This window comes from Solanum pennellii, chromosome 5, assembly GCF_001406875.1.
Source record: "Solanum pennellii chromosome 5, SPENNV200".
In the NCBI taxonomy this organism is placed as follows: domain Eukaryota; kingdom Viridiplantae; phylum Streptophyta; class Magnoliopsida; order Solanales; family Solanaceae; genus Solanum; species Solanum pennellii.
The window spans coordinates 13,488,232-13,501,781 of NC_028641.1; positions in this window are offsets into that span (position 1 = coordinate 13,488,232).

Consider the following 13,550-nt stretch of genomic DNA (forward strand, 5'->3'; position numbering starts at 1 on the left):
TTGTGGAGTGCAGCAAACGTGCCATCGTCTTCAACTCAACCGCAACTCTAGCCAGTCTTCATCAAGCCAGATTTCAGGGTGAGCTATTGCTTCTAGCTTGGACTGGATCTTCCTCTTCATGTCTTGATGCCTTGAGATTCCGGCATGGACTAGCTTTTTACTTATTTTAGCTTCTTAGATACTCTTGGATTAGTAATTTGAGGATAGATGTTCTTGTGGTGATGACTTCCAGGTTTTGGGAATAAATAGTATTGAGTTTTTATAAGTTATTTAATCGATTTTCATTAATGAATTAAAGTCTTCCGCATTATATTTTGTTATTTATGGTTGAAATGTTGGGGTTTAGATTGGTTGGTTCGCTCACATAGTAGGTTAAGTGTGGGTGCCACTCGCGACCCGTTTTGGGTCGTGACAAAAACTATGAAATACAAAAATAAATACTAACTATAACAGAATCAAAATTACATATACACTTACAAATCTATTCGATAATAGTAAATACACAATCAAACTCATAATATATGATACATTGACATAATTAACACACACAAAAAAGCAGAATACCAAAATACAATAAATATATGAAATACAAAAATACACTTCCAAACGCATTGTAACATGTATTTATTTGAATCTTAAAATTTACTAAACAAATTCAACTAAACATGCAAGACACATGACATGCAAAAAAAAAAAAAATACCTCTTCTCCAACAAATTGGTCTTCTTCAACTTCGTGGTTATGAAATACACAATCAAACTCATACTATATGTTACATTGACATAACTAACACACACACACAAAAAAAAAGCAGAATATCAAAATACAATAAATATATGAAATATAAAAATACACTTCCAAACGCATTATAACATGTATTTATTTGAATCTTAAAATTTACTAAACAAATTCAACGAAACATGCAAGACACATAACATGCCAAAAAAAATACCTCTTCTCCAACAAATTGATCTTCTTCAACTTCGTGGTTATGAATTTGTGTGGGATTTTGCACACCGACAGAGTCCTGCATCTTTCCTCTTTGTATATCCTCCACAGATTTAGAAGCGGAACCTACATTGTTGTTTATTTCTTGAGTGAAAAAAAATATTAAATGACGGAAATCAGAAGAAATTTGATTATTTTGTCCAATACCTCTAGTAACTCTCTTGAAATCGTCCATAGAAGATAGAATTTTGGTTTATCAAACCTTAAAATAGGTTTTAAGAACAAGAACAAATCAATAAAAATTAAAAAAAAGTAAAATTAGTAAGTAAATAATAAGGAAGATGAAAAACATAATACCTAAATCAATGTTAATCTTCAAATTCAATCTTGCAACGAAATTAAAGGAAAATAATCGAAAATAATAATATATTGAATATGAAATCTAGGGATATTTGTTTTGATTTAAAACAAACTTAGAAAGAGAATTGAAAACATGCGTAAACAATGAGAGAGAAATTGAAAAGGACTTTAATATCAATGAGAGAGAATTGAAAATAACTTTAATATGAGAGAGAAATTGATAATAACTTTAATATCTATCTAATTAAAGAAATATAGGAGAGCGTGTAATCTATGAGAGAGAAAATATGTGTGTAAACTATGAGAGAGAAAATCTGATTTATATCATAATATTTTTTATTTTTAAAATAATGACATTTTTGACATGTTTACTAATATTATTAAATGACTTAAGTCATCAGCGACTCCTTAAAGTTGTCTGCATAATTCACTTGGACACTTCAACTAATACTAATACCAATTGAACACTTTTACCTATATAATAATCGTTTATATTAGACATTTTTTGATAATCAACAAAAAATGTGAAGAGTGTGTGATACACTTGCAGTGACGTGGCAACATGACTAATTAAAAAATAACATTTGGCATTGGGCCCGAAAATTATAAAAATACACACATTTAATATCTAATTTTTTTTTTTTAAAAAATGAAAATGTCAACCTACTCTACCCCACCTTACCCCACCCCACTTCAACCCCATTTCATCTTCATCTTCTTCCCCAAAACACATTCTTTCTCAAATTACAAAATCTTATTCTTTCCAAATAACTTCAAGATTAATTTTTTTTTTCATACTAAGAGTGAAGAAGAAAGAAAATTTTATTGGCGGTTATTCAATTCTACATCGATGACAAAATGAAATTGATAGCTCCAAAATTATTTCTTCCAAATTTTTTTATATCATTTTTGATAAATTTAATGACCACATATGAATTTGAGTAAAAATCTTTGTTCGAAAATTGTGATAAATAAATATCGACTAACTATTTTATACGTAAAAATCATTTATCTTTTTTCATCTTCTTCATACTTGTTCCTTGTTTTTATGAGATTTGAAATAAATCATACGAAGACTTTCTTTCAAATCTGAATCTTTATAGTTGATTTTCATTTATCTTCATATTTGGAAGATATAAATTTTTTGTATATAAAAAAAGAAAAAAAAATAGTGTTGGAGCTAAAATGAAGAAAGTTTTGTAAACTAAATTATGAAGAAGATGATAGGGAGTGGGGTGTTTTCTTTTTTTGAAAAAAGTGTAAATAAAGAAGAAAATATTTTTAAGTTAATTATAATGCCAAGTGTCAATAAAAGAAGAAAAAATGAAAAAATAAATAAAAAAGACACTATTTTAAGTCTTTTCACGCGCTTCAGGGAAGTTTAATACACATTGTTTGCCATATCAGCATTTTGTGTCTAATAGGTACATGTTTTGTACAATTTAGATGTTCAATAGATACAAGTCTCAGTTGAGGTGTCTAAGTGAATTATGCGGACAACTTTGAGGTACGGTATATGACTTAAGCCTTATTAAATTATGGATGTTATCACTAAATAAGTTGATTTTTTTGACTAATTAGCTAAAATATCCAAAATAAATTGATTTTAGTCTACACACCTAATTTTTCTGATACTCTAGTTCAATTAGTAAAGAAAATCGGGGTTTTTCAAAGAATTATTGGAGCTTTTCTACTCCCATTGATTATCATATACAAAAAAGTCTCTTTCACTTTTCTACCAAATGTCACTTAGAGCCTGTTCGGATGAGCTTAATAGCAGGTCAAACTGACTTAAAAGTCAGTTTTTGACTTATTAGAGTGTTTGATGAATATCAAAATAACTTATTTTAAATAAAAAATGACTTATTTTAAGTCAAAAGCTAAAAGCTAGGTGAGGGGTGATTTTTTTTATAACTTAAAGTCATTTTATATTGACCGTGTATATAACCTTTTTACCCTTAATTCTTTTCTTCTTCTTCTTCTTCTTCTTCTTCTTCTTCTTCTTCTTATTATTATTATTATTATTATAAATGTTTTATTATTTTATTATTATTATTCTTTATTATTATATGTTACATATTATATATTATATAATATATATTATTATTATTATTATTATATTATTATTATTATTGTTATTATTATTATTATTATTCTCATATTATTATTATCATTATTATTGTTATTATTATTTTCATATTATTTTCATATTATTATTATTATTATTTAATATTAATTTTATATATTATTATTATTATTATTATTATTATTTTATTTATCATAATTATTATAATCATTGTTATAATTATTTTCATATTATATTATTATTATTATTATTATTATTATTATTTATTATTATTATTATTACATATAATTATTATTATTATAATTATTATTTATAAACAATTTGTAATAATAAAGAAATATGTGAATGATAGCAAAATATAATTAATTATGGATGTAAAGTATAAATTATTTTTTTTTCATTTTTTTAAGTATAAAAACCTTAGATTAATCAAATTTTTTCATGTTAACAACTTTTAAGGGTATTTCAGATATTTTGATTAAGAAAGTGTTTATCAGCACTTATTTGCCAAACACATCAACAACTTTTTTTAACTTCAACACTTTTATCCAAACACATAACTACTTATTTTAAAAATAAGTTCCAGCACTTTTAAAATTACTTTTTAAAAATTACTTTTTTTAAGCCCATCCAAACGAGCTCTTAGTCATCTTTACCTCGCTGCAACACCTGTGAAAACGGAGGACTTCATTAAGTGAACCCACGATCATCCTCTAAGCGATCAGAATAAGGTAAAGCTTGAAGATAAATTTTATACTAAATTAATAGCTTAGTCCCTCTAATTAGGTGGGCGCAGACCTGGAGAAAAGATGATCTATGGCCACTGTACAAGTCACATACAACATATTAGGTTGTGGATATATTTGAAGAGTCTCAAAAGGACCCTACAAAAATTGGTAAGGTACTAGGCAAAGTATGATCATCTCTCACATTCACGACTCGTACACTAATAGGAGGACCTACGACTAGACTTGCAGAATATAGTAATCCACAAAGTGAAGAACAAAACCCTAGAAATCAATTGACAACAAGTTAAAGGAAGCCTATGGACCGCATATCAATGTATGGCCTTGGTTGGGTCACACATCATGTTGTTAGAGCAACTTGATATTTTTAGGATTCCAATTTCGTGGGCTATTATAAATAGTATTTATTGGTTTATTTTGTAAAGGAGTCGCAAGTTACATTTTAATTTTAGTTTTTATGAGTTATGAATGTTTTTTGACAAATTCAAGGTTTCTCTCTCTACTTTTTTTTAGCGAAGAATACCATTATTCTTTTGATATCTTATATTCAAAGTAAGTTAATGAATTATTCTACTTGTTATTCTTATTGTTTTACTACAAGCATCCGTAGCTAAATCCTCTAATGAGGTTGTAAAACCTAATGTGATACAATAAAGTTCATAAGGTTTTTGTGTGTTGCATGAATCAACAAAGGCGAATTCAGGATTTGAAGACGACGGGTGCACCACCAACGATAATGCATGTTAATTAAAGCATGTGCCCAATATTGGTTTATATGAAATATAAAACTAAGATATTCATGTATAAATAAATTAGATAACTCTATGTGTTATATAAAGTGGTGATTTTAAATTTTACTATGCACCATGAGGTTGCAAGTTCGAAACTAGTCATCCTCCTATGTGCAAGTTCGAAACTAGTCATCCTCCTATATGAAAAAAAATATGACGGGATGGGGATTCAAACCCAGTCCCTCATCAATGAATATCAACATCTAAACCAGCTAACCCAACTAGCTTTTGTGTCTTTGGGTGCCTAATAAAATATATGTCTAACTAAAGGTGTATATATATACGTATATACATAATTTTTTGAAGTTACCGTGAGCACGTGCACCCGTAGGGATACACGTGGATCCGCTCCTGAGAATCAACCTTATTTTCATTCTTAATTATTAGTTAGTTTCCAAACATTAAAATGAACCATAATATCTTAGTTTTTTCTGGGAAATGAATATGGGTTTGGTACAAGAAGCATGGTATGAACTTGTAACACCCTGAATTTTTTAAAGCTAAGAATTGAAATATTCTTCATTTGCGAATAAGATTTTACGAGAAATTTTAAAATTTCTTAGGTTTTAAGGTCATTGGATGTAGCACCTCGAGTTTCAAAATGAACTAAAGCAAATTCGTTCAAGTAATCCATAAGTCATTTTAAGTTTTAGGTAAACTTCAAACGACCATAACTTTTAGCACTTACAGATTAAGGTGGACCATAAGCTATTAAATCGAAGATCTTTAAGTTCTTTTTCCAATTCCACTGAGTTTGCTAAATCTTAATTCAGATGAGGGATATATGTCTGTATGAGTGTAGCCTCTCTAGTTATGTCTTCCACCCGAATTACGAAAGAGTATTTTAGTATTTTTCCTTACCCATTGGCCTAAACATTTTTTCACCAATTATGGGTCTAAATTGATTTGAGATCAATGTCATTCAATTCCAAACGCTTAATTTCTAGAGAGAAGTTCAAGCGAAGACGATTCAAGATTCCAAGCAATTATTTAAGAAACCCAGGATATCGCCAAGAACAATTATTCTTCAAGGTATGTAAGCTCTCATAGTGTTGGGTTCTTTTACCACACGCCAATCATGTAAATTCATCCTTGGATTTCGTTTTTGGAGTTGATTGATTCGAATTGATGAGAAGTTCTTGAGATCATGTTCATTATTTAAAGAATAAAGTCTTGATGACTTCTTAAGGTGAGAGTTTTACGAATGAGGTGATTTTTGATAAGTTTTGAGCGAGATTTTGTTGTATTAGAGATGAGTTTATGATGCTAAACGAGTTCGGAGGTAAGCATTAAATTCTACATGAGTTTGGGACTGAAATTAAGAATAAATGAAAGTTTCTGGGTTGGGATCGCGCGATGTACCAGCAGTGCCGGAGAAAGTAATGTATGAAATAAATTGAGAGCTTCCTGCCATAAAGACAAATTCTAAATTTGGTTCAAGGTGCTTATTCTCTATCTTTCTTCGTAAAGCAGAAGTTTTTCAAGGTTATTCTTGACTGAATCTAACTCCATTTTCTTATCAGCAAACCAACTCTGTTCAAGAGCAAATTGGCTTGGTGAATCTTGGACAGTGGGCGAAAGCCCGATCCAGCAAGCTAGCTAGCGCCCAACCTATACAAGGGCTTTTCACCTCCATTTGGTCGTGCTGCTATGATGTAACCCCAATCATACCCTAGTAAATGGAGGCTTAGGCCGATGTGATGCACCATTAGTGCGCCCAATTAGACCTAGTAAATAGAGGCCTGACAAGGCGCACCAGCAATGCGCCCAATAAGACTCCCAATAAATGGGTGGCTTGGCGCGACACACAAAGAGTGCGCCTGATCATACCTCCAGTAATGGAGGCCCGGTGCGACGCGCCACCAATGTTGTCGGAGCATCAAGCCACTTTTCCTTTCTGTTTCCTTCCGTCTTTCATCCCGTATGTAATCCTTCCAATCATGTATTCGTTTCCCTATTGATATTAACTATCCTAAGCTTCATTAATTCTTGAGGAATCATTCATATCACAATCATAACTCTTAAATCATCATTTCAAATAAATCACAGATTAAGAGTAAAGTTTGAGAAAACCGTCGAGTTTTATTTTGAGAAGTCTTTTGCAAATAATTCTAACTTGGTTTAGGACTTGACTATGAGAATGATAAGAGTTATACACATAAGTTCTATATTGTCATCGAGAACTTTGAGTTGAGTCGTTCATGCCCAAAATTTCGCATGTTCTTGAGAGGTGTTCTTTTAAATTATAATTTAGGTAATTTTAAAACTTTGGAGATGAAAAACTATTTTGCAGTTTTTAAGACTTTGTGGCCTCGGAATTCTAATACTTTAAGGCTATATAATAGTATTATCTATTATCTAAGAATTAGGTTAATTGACAATTTTGTAACTTCAAATAATTATACCATAAATGGGGTTTGTTTCAGTAATAAACTAAGGCTTGAGACTAATTTGTAAATTGAGTTTTAAAAGTGTCCTTTTAGTCATGTTTGTAAAATCTTTGAGAAACCCTAGGGTTGCATTTTCAATATATAATAGTTGTGTTCTTCTAGCCTCACTACAATTTACTCAATGCCTTTTATCTTGCGGCTAAGAGGAATAGATTTCATATTAATGAAGAGGAGGATATCCGTGATCATAAAAAGTCATTTTCACAGTGAATCTTCTCTATACATTTGATTTTAGAATTGAATCAATGATTTAATAAGTTGTAAGTTGTCTCTATTCACTATCATTTTAATTATCTAATGATGCTATTGGTGTATGTTTCTGATTTTATGTTTATATGTATTGAATTTTAGATTGAAGAGTCATGTTTGAATGAACTGATTTTGCAAATGATTCAAATAGTTTCTTAAACTTTTCTAATGAAAAAAAAATTGATATGAATCCTCCGATTTATATATACTTATACTATTTGATTTAATTTTTTGTGAAATAAATTGATATGTATTGAACTGAAGTTAGATCTTTCAAATTTATTTTTCTTTTTAGATCCAAGAAAGATATGTATTAGTATAGATTGAATAATTTGTTCAATAAAGATCTATATATTTTGACTTTATAAATGTGTATGGAAACATGTTTTAAACTTAGAAAACAAAGAAATTATTTGAATGCTCCTAAAATTAGAATCCTAGGAATCCCTTTTAAATCATTTCTTGTGAAAAAGTTTTGCAGAATTATCATTCAGATTTTCTGAATTTCATTTTTCAAAATATTACCTCTTAGGCTCTAAAGTATAGTGCAAATATGCTTCCAATCTTGTGTAACCATAAAAGATAACATATAAATCTGGATAACCAAATGATATGCTTGTGTAAATTTATTCATAAAGAGGCTGTTAAATTTTATGATAAAGTAAGTACTTTAAAATAAGAATGAATGTTTTTGGTAGAGACAAACTATCAACAATGTTGAAATTATTGTTACATATCTTTAATTGTCAATTATAAAGCCCTGATTCATTTTATAAAAGTACTTTTTAGTAGCCTTCTGATTATGAACATATTCAACGTGAGCATATTCTTTTAGTTGGCAAGATTTATGTTTCTCTATTTAAGGTGATACAAGCTTGAAAGTATATTTGCATTTTTTATTGGTGGAGTAATATATGAAAAGCTGAAATGAGAAATAAATTAACATAATTCTACGTTTTCATAAAATACATGTAAGATAAGTTTTATGACATGCTATTATATTGGAGGAACATTAAACTAATATCATTCGTAGACTTGAGATCAATTTCTAAATTGAGTATTGAAAGTGTCCTTTTTAGTCAAATTAGTGAAATCTTTATGAAATCTAGGGTCATATATATGTGTGTATATATATATATATATACATATATATGTACACACATTTTACTATGATTCCTTTATCTTACGGCTAAAATGAAGAGATCTCACATTAGTAAGAGAAGGATATTCATGATGGTAAAAGATAATTTTCACCATGAATCTTCTCCATCATTTCTTTCTTGAATTGAATCAAAGATTTAACAAGTTGTAATTTATCTCTATTCACTATTTTTTAAATTATCTAATGATGCTATTGATTTATATTTTTGATGTTATCCTTTATATGCATTGATTTTTAGGTTGTAGAGTCATGTTTAAATGAACTAATTTTACAAATGATTCAAATAATTTCTTAAACTCCTCGAAAGGGATTTTTTATATATATATTCTCCAATTCGTATATACTTATACGGTTTGATTTAATTTTTGTCAAATAAATTGATTTGTATTAAAGTTAGATCTTTCAAATTAATTTTTCTTTTTAAATCCAAAAAGAATATGTATAACCAATAGACTGAATAAATTTTTCAATATAGATCTATAGTTTTGTACTTTATTAATGTATATGAAAACATGTTCTAAACTTAGAAAACCGAGAAATTATTTTAATGTTCCTTAAACTAGAATCTTAGGAATTCTTTTTTAATCCATTCCTTTTGAAAACGTTTTTGCAGAATTATCATTTAGATTTTCTTAACTTTTCAAAGGTTACCTCTTCGCCTCTAAAGTAGTGCAGCATTGTTTTCAATCCAGTGTAATCATAAATAAAATAGAACAAAAAATCTAGCTAACGAAATGATATACTTATGTTAATTTATTCATAAAGAGGCTGTTAAATTATATGATTAAGTAAATACTTCAAAAATTATAAAAAGGAAAGTGTTTGGTTTGGACAAACTATCAACAATGTCAAAATTATTGTTACAGGACTTTAATTGCTAATTTATTCATAAAGAGGTTGTTAAATTTCATGATAAATTAAATACTGTAAAAAATATAAAAAGAAAGCTTTTGGTAGGAACAAGTATCAACAATGCTGAAATTATTGTTACAGACCTTCAATTGCGTATTATAAAGCTCTAATTCAATTTATGCAAGTAATTTTTAGCAGCCTCCTGATTATGAGCAAATTCAATGCAAGCATATCCTTTTGGTTGACTAGATTTATTTTTCTCTATTAAGGTGACACAGACTTGAAAGTATTGTTGCATTTCTTTATTGGTGTAGGAGTAATCTACGAAAAGCTAAAATGACAAATAAATTAATATAATTCTACTATTTTACTAAATATTTTCAATCCATCTTCTCCAAGTTCTAGCTTGGATTAGAGACACATGTAATAATTTGAAATTAATGATTGAGATATAATTGATTTAAATAAAGTCCTAATCATAGTTATTTACTTCCATATATTTACTTCTTAAATAATTTTGCAATCCATTATATTTTCCTTAAATATATTAAACACTTTTCTTTACTGCTGACATACATGTTTAAGACTTTACTAAATATTTTTACTTTTTTGGAAAAAAATTATAATACAATTAAATGTTTTTATTATTATAATAAATATTAACAATTACAATGTCTATAGGGCAACATGGATCCTTTGTGTTACTTTATTTATAAAGAGACTGTTAAATTTTATGGTAAAGTAAATACTGTACGCGTGCGTGTGCGTGTGCGTGTGCGTGCGTGTGTGTGTGTGTTTGTGTGTGTGAAAGCTTTAAATGCGGACAACCTATCAACAATGCTGAAACTATTGTTGCTGACCTTCAATTGAACAATTATGAAGCCCCGATTCATTTTATGAAAGTACATTTCAGCATCATCCTAATTATAAACAAGTTCAACGTAAGTATATGCTTTTGGTTGGCCAGATTTGTGCTTTTCTATTTAAGGTGACACATGCTTGAAAGTATTGTTCTATTTCTTTATTGGTGCATCAGTAATCTACGAAAAGCTGAAATGAGAAGAAATTAATATAATTCTACTAAATAGTTTCATGAAATACTATTAGATAAGTTTTATGAGATGCAATATTGGAGGAACATTAAATTAATATCTTTCATAGGCTTGAGACTAATTTGTTTGAGTTTCGAAAGTGTCCTTTGAGTCAAGTTCTTAAAATCTTTAAGAAATTCTAGGGTCATATTTTCATTATATATATAGTTGTGTTTTACTAGCCTCATTACAATTTACTCGACGCTTATATCTTGCGGGTAAGATAAAGGAATTTCACATTAGTAAAAAGGAGGATATCCGTGAATAAAATTTTCAATATAGATCTATATTTTTACTTTATAAATGTATATAGAAAGATGTTCTAAATTAGAAAATAGAGAAATTATTTAATGTTCCGTAAATTATAAGCGTAGGAATCTTTTTTTTGCTCTTCTTTGTAAAAACATTTTGCAGAATTATCATTTAGATTTTCTTATTCAATTTTCAAAAAATTACATATTCGCCTCTAAAGTAGTGCAATAGTGTTTTCAATTCTGTGCAACCATGAATAAGATAACACAAAAATCTAGATAACCAAATGATATAGTTGTTTCAATATATTCATAAAGAAGCTGTTAAATTTTATGATAAAGTAAATATTTTAAAAAATATATAAAAGAAGATTTTTGATAGGAACAAACTGTCTACAACGTTTAAATTATTGTTACAGACTTTCAGTTATCAATTATAAAACCCTCATTCTTTTTCTGAAAGTACTTTTTTGCAGCCTCATGATTATATAGAAATTCATCGTAAGCATATCCTTTTGGCTGGCCAGATATATGTTTCTCTATTTAAGGTAACAGAAACTTAAAAGTGCTGTTGAATTTCTTTATTGATGCAGAAATACTTTCCCAAATGAGAAATAAATTAATATAATTCTACTAAATATTTTCATAAAATACGTGTAAGATAAGTTTGATTAGATGCTAATATATTGGAGGAACATTAAACTAATATCTTCCGTTTATAAGTTTAATGCTTGTTCCATATGCATTTATAAGTCTACATTAAAAATTGTTTTTTGAATCAATTGATTGACATATAGTGATAATACTTTAACTAGTTATTAATTCTAATAATGTATTGAGAAATATGAAAAGTTATATGCACATAATGATTTGAACATAAAAAATTCTATTTCATCTCAAGATGGTTATGGAAAAAATGTTTAGGAGCAAAGATAAAACCTGAAACATTCTATTTCAGGTTACAAAGTTCTTTTTGTCGAACTCATTTATTACTTGCTTGGTAACAATCAAAAGTAGATACTAGCAACAAAATGAGAGTCTATACAAAAGAAAACATGCATTTAAAATACATTGTTTGTGTCTCAATTATCAACATTAGCTCTAAGAATCCAACAATTATCCATAGATGTTCAAGCTATCATTATTCAATTTATTTACGTCAAGTTTCATTAATTAGAGTCTAACATAACTCATTTAGTGTGAAAGATAGCTTCAAGCTGCTCAAAGCATCATTTCTTTATTAATTCGATTACTTGTGTCAAAGTTTATTTGTAGCATTAATTTTGTAATCAAAGCTAGTGGAATATTGGCTTTGCTTTTATTAGTATGCATGATAGGTCGATTCTATCTATACCTTTTCCAAATCTCGTCTCTATAATATAGATAATAATGGGCGGAGAATTATTATATATTCTTGTAACAACCCACAACTAGAAAGAAATAAAAAATAGAAAGAAATCATATTTGGAAATAATCAAATTTGGAAAGTTTGAGAAAGTTAAGTGTGACTTTTGGGTCAACTTCAAATGAATATAAGTCCTAGATCAGGATGAGTTAGGTGTGCTACAAGATACCCTAGAAAATAGTTTTGAATTATCTTTCCAACCCACTGAGTTTGATCAATTTAGTTATTACTTTGCACCAATTGGGACTAGCCTATTGTTGGGTTTTATTTGCCCTGATTTCTTACCATAAATAGGTTTTCCTTTTAGGAAAAGGTTTTGGATTGACTAATCCTTTTTCTTGTAGGAAAAAGTTTAGGACTCTATAAATAGAGATATGTTCCTTCTAACTTAATCAGCATTCACAATGTAGTCTTAAGGGCTTTGAGAGTTTTGGTTAGGGGGAGAATTTATGGGTCACAAGCTTGATACGTTATCAATTGTGTGAACCTCCCATGTATTCCGAGTGAATTTGGTTGAGGTTGTTTCCCTCTGTATTTTTACTCTCATATTTATAGTGGATTGCTCATCTCTTTTGTGGACGTAGGTCGATTGAACGAACCACGTTAAAACTCTGTGTCTTTTTGTATATTTCTCATTGTCTTCGTACTCGTGGTCTTTTGAGGTTTGCTTTGCTAGCTTCCGCATTTACACCTGCTTATTTCGATCCTAACAAGTGGTATCAGAGCCAGATTCAATGATGGAGTCAGGTTCAGTGGTTCGATAATCGATGATTGAACCAGGTTAGAAAGAAGTGTTCATCTTGAAGGGTGTAGTTCTAGCCGCAACCTTTTTTACAGTAATGAAGATTTTTGTTGGAGAAATTGTTTCAGAGAGGTTCTCTGTGTTGAGACATAAATTTTGCAAAGGAGATTATGGAGAGGAGAAGCAAGTTGTTGAAGATTAAGTGAAGAAGGTGGACAAGTTTATTTTGTTAGAAATTCAGGTCAAGGGGGAGATTTGTTGGGTTTTATTTGCCCTGATTTCTTACCATAAATAGGTTTTCCTTTTAGGAAAAGGTTTTGGATTGACTAATCCTTTTTCTGGTAGGAAAAGGTTTAGGACTCTATAAATAGAGGCATGTTCCTTCTAACTTAATCAGCATTCACAATGTAGTCTTAA